The sequence below is a fragment of the Mytilus trossulus genome, chromosome 5 (genome assembly GCF_036588685.1).
Source record: "Mytilus trossulus isolate FHL-02 chromosome 5, PNRI_Mtr1.1.1.hap1, whole genome shotgun sequence".
In the NCBI taxonomy this organism is placed as follows: Eukaryota; Metazoa; Mollusca; class Bivalvia; order Mytilida; family Mytilidae; genus Mytilus; species Mytilus trossulus.
The window spans coordinates 77,256,305-77,265,255 of record NC_086377.1 but is presented as its reverse complement, the minus strand read 5'-3'; the positions used below and the strand labels follow the sequence as shown (position 1 = coordinate 77,265,255).

Below are 8,951 nucleotides of genomic sequence, written 5' to 3'. Positions count from 1 at the left end.
ATTTTTAATAAATTCCATGTGTATTCTATACTGAAATGTTCTGTGCTGCACACAACACTTACCATTATAAAGAAAATAGTTTATTTTCAATAGAATGTACTGTGCCGCACACAACACTATCTAACCAAAATGCATTTAATGGAAAGAGTTATTTTACCGCTCAAAAGATTATTATACCAAATAAACATAGAATTTACTGAAAATTTTAAACACAAGAAATTATGCAAATTCCATAGTAAAAATAATTCCAAGTTCAAATAATAGCCTGTTATGTACATGCTTAATTACAATTTAATTTATTGTAAGAAATAATGATTAGAGCATGTAATGAGGTTCTGCGCAAGCTTTCCAGTAATTCCCAAGTTTCTCATATATAGTAAGTTACATGCCTTAAATAACTAAGCCTTGTTATAACAGCTAAGTTTATCCCTTAAAAGCCGCGTCTCATTGATTTACCATGGTTAATGAAAAATTATTAATTTAATTCAAAAATTAGTTATCATGGCTATGCATTTAGTTTCTGCGCACTGTTTCAAGAGTTCCTTCCCTAGAGGCCACTAAAACTTAAAATATTTATGATTAATTTTACAAATAACAAATATATTTGCCCTTACATTATACTTTGCTGAACTAGTAATCATTATTGTTTAGCCTTTAGGGGCCAGATCAAGTGTGCCTCTGGGTGCGGAATTTTCTCGCTGTGTTGATGACCCATTGTTGGCCTTTGGCTGTCTCTGCTCTCTGGTTGGGTTGTTGTCTCTTTGACACATTCCTTGTTTCCATTCTCTATTCTGTTTAATCTGTTTACATGTTTTAAATTTCAAAACTTTTTTTCAGATTCTGGTGGCAGAAGGGGTATGAATATAAAGTGGCATTAAGGCCTTGCAGACAGACTTAACAATAACATGCTGAAGTTGCAATAACAGTTTGACGAAGACCCACATGTAATCCCATATTGACGGTTGTAGAACTCGTACCAACAGATTTCACTTTGGGTATTTAATTGTATTGTAATAAGTAAGGGACTTTACTTTAACACGTTTCTTTAAAATCACATAATCTTCAGTTTGCATGCTCAGATTGAAAAAGTATTGCTTACGAGCTTCACTGTTCGACTTTCTTTCTCGCCTTGTAAAAGTAGTTAAACAGGTTTTTTTCCATTGTTATGCATTGTACCTGTGCAATAATTTCACGACTTGAAACTTGAAATTTCGTATGAAATGATTACTGTCAAGTATGCAAATTTTGTAATCTCTTTAAAACATATATAATGTCATTCCAAAAACATTTCTGCCTCGAAAAACACAAAAACTGGCACAGAAACACTTCTATATGTACTGGACGTGTAAACTTTTTATCAGGATCTGAACATCATAATATTCAGTATGCTAAAAATAAGTGTTATTAAAGCTCGGACGGTAAATAGCTTAACATATTTTGTACAGTTTCATCACTCGATGCATACAATTGAGAATGGAAATTGGGAATGTGTCAAAGAGACAACAACCCGGCTATAGAACAGACAACAGCAGAGTCCGTCATAGGTATTTTTATCATTCGGCTGCTGTCCTGGGCAATATCTCCGATTATAGAAATAATCTGGATCATAGTGGGTGCAATATTACCTATTAACATGATTAAGTTAGAAATACGACGATGATGTATGAGTGCCAATTGAGATATCTTTCCATTCAATACACAATCTAGTAAAGTAAGCAATCATAGGTTCGTTGCTGAAAAGTAAGCTATAGAGGGACCAAAAATTATTTGTGTAAAATAACATAAAAAAAAACGGCCTTATTTCATGTGTATTTTATATACAAAAATAGAAATTTTTATATCCAATGCATAAAAGAAATATAGTAGGTTTAGGTGTAACGGTGCAATTTTCACAAAATATATCAAATTTCCCACGTTGTCGAACATAAACATGGATTTTAACATCAGTAATGATTTTATTAAGATTGACAAATGTTTGAGTCAGAGTCCGTTAAAAATTAAAAAAAAATCTGATATCTCCATTTGAACAAAAAACTTAGCAAAGACGAAAACCATATAAAACAACAGTTGTTTTCCACTACCGTCAGAGCAAAGGGAACAGTTTGGAAGTGGCAAATACTGAAATATGTAAAAAATCAATACTTTTTTGTAAACACTGTCATGTATGTAAATACTTTAGTTTATAATGGAAACCCGAACTTCTGAGGGATGTTTATATACAAAAATAAGGAGATGGGGTATGATTGCCAAATGGGACAACTATCCACTTAAGCACAAATAAAGTGGATGTAAGTAATGATAGGCAACTGTAACGCCTTCAACTATGAGAAAACCCCATACCGTAAAGTCGGCTATTAATGGCCACGATTGATGATTATACGCTATTGTCTCTTAAAAACAAATATATAAACACATTTTGTCCTCGATTTAAATTACTTTTTAAACATAAAAGTAGGTGCATTGCAATATATATTTTTAAACTCAAAAAGTTTAGTGACCCCATCAGATACTTGACAAGCTCTTAGTCTTCATCTTTTGTATGAACACAAAATTCATGGATCACACATTTCTCTTTAACTATCTATACGAAAGTTTCTGCACTCATGAATATTAGCATCGGCTGTCAATGGCTGTAATCGATGGCTAACTTTACACTTGTATGTTTGTCTGATGTGTAATTGTGTTTTTCACTGTTGTTTTGTTGCTGTCTGGTGGACAAATACATGAATTCTGCATGTCATCATCAAACACGTGAATAGCTATATATCTGGTAAATCAAACACTTTTTCTTCGCATAGAAAGAACTCATCATTAATCTGAGCATGGAACGAATACTTTATATCACGAACTATAAATGTGGATACAAAAAATGAAAAACTAAGCGAAATTGTTAATCCCGCATTGCACGACAAAATGTGTTGTATTTAAGTAAGTAGCACATGTTCTTGGTTGATTGTAAACACGTAGTAGTCCATAATGCATTATTGCTCTTTTAGTGGATTGGTAAAAAACCAGGTAACAATAAATTGCGTCACACGTAAATAAACAATTACACGTGCGAGAACATAAGTATGTTATTCATGCATTTCCATATAAGGTAGTGTTCCTGACCTGAGTAATGATAACATCAACATTTCTTTTTGACTTTTTTTTAAAGTCATGTGTGTTATGAAGGTAGATGTCACAGTTGTAATGTGGTAATTCATTTTTGCTGTACACGTGTGTTAATGTTTATTTTTTTACATGATCCTGTATGTGTTTCAGATTTGCAAATATCATTTTCATTATTAATTAAAAATGTAGTTTCAATAAATTTTAGGGAAGAAGCTTGATGGTTCGTGGCATTCCCTCTTAATTAAAAAATAATCTATTATAAATATTCAATCAGAATCCAAATTCAGAGCTGTCTTAAGCTTAAATGTTGTGTCCATACTTGTTCAACTGTTCAGGGTTCGACCTACATTGTATACAGGAAAAACCAGTTTGCTGTCACTTGACAGCCTCTTGTTCTTATTGTTGAAGGCCGTACTGATGCCTTTAATTGCTTACATCCACTTCATTTGAACTTAAGTGGATAGTTGTCTCATTGGTAATCATATCTCCTTATTTTAATAAATATACAATGATTTCATTTTCTTTTACAGGATATAATGGCAAGTTGGGATAAGGTAAGTTTTTCTTTTTAAAAGTCATTGTCATGTGACCTATGTCATGTGTCTCATGTTGTCTATAAACTGTACATAAAGATACAGGTGTGTAGTATTCTCAGAGTCAGTCAGTGTCATGTGACCTTTAAAATGTATGTCATGTGATCTATGTTGTCTACAAACTGTACATAAAGATACAGGTGTGCAGTATTCTCAGAGTCAGTCAGTGTCATGTGACCTATGTCATGTGACTTATGTTGTCTATAAAATGTACATTAAGATACAGGTGTGTAATATTCTCAGAGTCAGTCAGTGTCATGTGACTTATGTCATGTGACCTATGTTATAAAGATACAGGCATGCAGTTTTCTCAGGGGGAGAACAGGAGAAATCAAAATGACGACAGTGAACAGAATTTCAATATACAAAATTCCAGGAGATAAAAAAAAAAGAAACGTAAGATATTGTAGGACATTAACAACTCTTCAAGTTGAAGAGAATCTGACAACGCCATAGAAAAAAATGAAAAACAATCAAAATTCAACGGTCTACATTAGTCATTTCAGGGCCTTTTATAGCTGACTATGCCATATGGGCTTTGATCATTGTTGAAGGCTGTACAGTGACCTAAAGTTGTTATTTTCTGTGTAATTTGGTATATTTTGTAGAATTGTCCCTTTGGCAATCATACCACATCTTCTTTTTATATTCAAAACATTACATAGAAAACTAAAGACAGAGCAACACAAACCTCAACAAAAACTTAGGCTGATCTCAAAACTGATGCATAATACAATTGTCTACAGACTTTTCTAAAAAAAAAATCTGAAATTATACCCAACAATTTCACTCCTTCTTGGTAGTCACTGTTTTTGGTATAAACTGTTGAAACTGTAAAAATGAAGCTTGTTAAATCCAATTATTACATTTATAATACATTCGTATGTTTAAGAGGAAAATGTAAAAGATTTGTTTTGCTTACAGAAACTTCTTAAAGCTGCACAGTATGGGAATATAAAAGAGGTAGAATTATGTGTAAAGAACGGAGCTAACTTGGAATGTAAAGATTCTGTAAGTAAAGTAAAATGTTTAACACATTTACAGATATTTATTATATATAGTACACATAATGTGGATCAGTTAAACACTGCCCTTGTTAGTGTTCAGTGATTCAGTGTACATTCTATTTATTGCAAATACTCTTGTCTTCAAAATATTAAGAAACATAGTATTATGATATATTGTGATTAACTTTATTACACTGATGAATACCACTCCAGTTTGTATGTCAAAGAGTTGATGTCTGATACTTCTTAACTGTATACAATTGAAATATTGATTTACTTTATTACACGTCACATAGTAGACATGTGACACCTGATCATACAACATGCATTTACCACTCCAAAACTGAACATGACATGTGACCCCTGATCATACACCATGCATTTACCTCTCCTGTACTTAACATGACATGTGACACCTGATCATACACCTGCATTTACCACTCCTGTATTGAACATGACATGTGCCATCTGATCATACAACTTTCATTTACCACTCTTGTACTGAACATGACATGTGACACCTGATCATACAACATTAATTTACCACTCCTGTACTGAACATGACATGTGACACCTACATAATGTCACTCTTAAACTCAACACCAACATGTGACATAGCAATGACACTATTATACTCATCACCAACATGTCACTGAGCAATGACACTCTTATAGTCAACACTAACATGTGACATCGCAATGACACTCTTATAGACAACACCAACATGTGACATAGCAATGACACTCTTTACCTCAACACCAACATGTGACATGGCAATGACCCTCTTATAGTCAACACCAACATGTGACATAGCAATGATATTCTTATACTCAACACCAACATGTGACATAACAATGACACTCTTTTACTCAACACCAACATGTGACATAGCAATGACACTCTTTACCTCAACACCAACATGTGACATAGCAATGACATTCTTATACTCAACACCAACATGTGACATAACAATGACACTCTTATATTCAACACCAACATGTGACATACCAATGACACTCTTTACCTCAACACCAACATGTGACATAGCAATGACATTCTTATACTCAACACCAACATATGACATAGCAGTGACACTCTTTACCTCAACACCAACATGTGACATAACAATGACACTCTTATATTCAACACCAACATGTGACATAGCAATGACACTCTTTACCTCAACACCAACATGTGACATAGCAATGACACTCTTATACTCGACACCAGCATGTGACGTAGCAGTGACACTCTTATACTCAACACCAACATGTGACGTAGCAGTGACACTCTTATACTCAACATCAACAGGTCACTTAGCAATGACACTCTTATACTCAACACCTACATGTGACATAGCAATGACATTCTTATACCCAACACCAACATGTGACATAGCAATGACACTCTTTACATCAACACCAACATGTGACATAGCAATGACACCCTTATACTCAACACCAACATGTGGCATATCAATGACATTCTTATACTCAATACCAACATGTGGCATAGCAATAAGACTCTTTACCTCAGCACCAACATGTGGCATACAGCCCTTGGATGGTGTAAACTTCCCAAAAAAACGTGTATGGTGTAATGGTGTATGGCATATGGTGCAATGGTGTAAGGTGTATGGTGCTATGGTGTATGGTGTAAGGGGAATGGTGTAATGGTGTATGAGGAATGGTGTGATTGTGTAACGTGCGATCGGGAATGGTGTGAATGAACGGTGTAAAACATTTCATTGGTTGAAAACGAAGGTTTTTTTTATTTTAATTTTTCGGATTGTAAACATAAACAATAAAAATGATCTTAATATTTGAAATTTAATTGCGTTATGGGTTATTTCGGATCGTGCAGATAGAATGGGGAATGGTGTATGGTGTAATGTGTAACGTGTATGGTGCAATGGTGTAACGTGTATGGTGTAATGGTACAAGGTGTATGGTGTAATGGTGTATGGTGTATGGTGTAATGGTGTATGGTGTTAGTGGGAAGTTTACACCATCCAAGGACTGTAGCAATGACATTCTTATAGTCAACACCAACATGTGACATAGCAATGAGACTCTTTACCTCAACACCAACATGTGACATAGCAATGACATTCTTATACTCAACACCAACATGTGACATAGCAATGACACTCTTATACTCAACACCAACATGTGGCATAGCAATAAGACGCTTTACCTCCAACACCAACATGTGGCATAGCAATGACATTCTTATAGTCAACACCAACATGTGACATAGCAATGAGACTCTTTACCTCAACACCAACATGTGACATATCACTGACACCCTTTACCTCAATACTAACATGTGACATAGCAATGATACTCTCATACTCAACACACATATGAATGTGACGTAGCAATGACACTCTTATACTCAACACCAACATGTGACGTTGCATTGGCACTCCTATACTCAACAGCAACATGTGACATAGCAATGACATTATTACACTCATCACAAACAAGTTACAGATCACACTTATAGGCAATGCAAACTTGAAAAAAATAAACATGGCTTAATGCAGTTCTTTACTTATACTCACCACAAACATACACCATTGCTATATTACCCTTATACTCACAACAAACATACACCATTGATATATTACCCTTATACTCACCACAAACATATACCATTGCTATATTACCCTTGTTCTCACCACAAACATTCACCATTGCTATATTACCCTTATACTCACCACAAACATACACCATTGCTATATTTCCCTTATACTCACCACAAACATACATTACTGCTATATTTCCCTTATACTCACCACAAACATACGCTTTTGCTATATTACCCTTATACTCACCACAAACATTCACCATTGCTATATTTCCCTTATACTCACCACAAACATACATTGTTGCTATATTTCCCTTATACTCACCACAAACATACATTATTGCTATATTACCCTTATACTCACCACAAACATTCACCATTGCTATATTACCCTTATACTCACCACAAACATATACCATTGCTATATTACCCTTATACTCACCACAAACATACATTATTGCTATATTACCCTTATACTCACCACAAACATTCACCATTGATATATTACCCTTATACTCACCACAAACAGTCACCATTGCTATATTACCCTTATACTCACCACACACATACACCATTGCTATATTACCCTTATACACACAACAAACATACACCATTGCTATATTACCCTTATACTCACCACAAACAGTCACCATTGCTATATTACCCCATATACTCACAACAAACATTCACCATTGCTATATTACCTTTATACTCACCACAAACATTCACCATTGCTATACTACCCTTATACTCACCACAAACATACACCATTGCTATATCACCCTTACACTCACCACACACATACACCATTGCTATATTACCCTTATACTCACCACAAACATTCACCATTGCTATATTACCCTTATACTCACAACAACACATATGATATGAAGCAGCTGGTAGACACCCAACATTTTACACGGTAATACCACTAAATATTTTCTAAGCTTTGATCATTATTTTGAATCGACACAAAATACTGTTAATCATACAGGTTTAATGGACAACACATATTTGTTAGAATTATATAAGGTGGGGTCTCATTTTATTCGTAACACAGAACTGAATCAGATAGTTAAGGTTTTATTATGTTGATGAGAACAAGTTGTGTTAACATTTTTAGTTAGATAATATTAATTCTACAGACCTAATGTAAAACATCTTTTAAAAATAACAAATACTTGACAGAATTATATAAAGTGGGGTCTTATTTTTCTTGTCTCTTCGTACTGAATCAGAAAATATAACTCGTTTTGATGTTTCTTGAAAAAAATTTTTTTTTTAAAAACTGTTGATCATTATACGTAATCATTGTTAATCAGACAGATTTAATGGACAACAAATATTTGATAGAATTATATAAAGTGGGGTCTCATTTTAATTGTCTTGTTCAGCTGAGTCCATTGATATAAATATTGTTTATGTTTCTAGAAAAAAGTTTTTTTTTAACCTGACAGTTCTGGTGGAAGTTCTGACATCTCACAATAAAACATGTTGTTTATTTGTTGTTTATGTAGAATATAAATACAAGTGTGACTGGTCATTTTATTCAGTTTTGACCACTGATTCATGTGATAACTATATTTTGTTTATATTTATTACACAACATTGTCCAGTTTATTACACAAGTTTTGATGTCTGTTAT

At 33.8% G+C, this 8,951-nt stretch overlaps 1 long non-coding RNA gene across 1 annotated transcript; it reads left to right on the top strand.

Annotated features, from left to right (window-relative positions):
- The first annotated feature begins 880 nt into the window (after positions 1-880).
- LOC134717475 (uncharacterized) lies at positions 881-4,716 on the top strand. The gene is made up of 3 exons (XR_010107330.1): positions 881-995; positions 3,645-3,668; positions 4,632-4,716. It is a non-coding gene; the product is annotated as an uncharacterized LOC134717475 (long non-coding RNA).
- Positions 4,717-8,951: the final 4,235 nt, after the last annotated feature.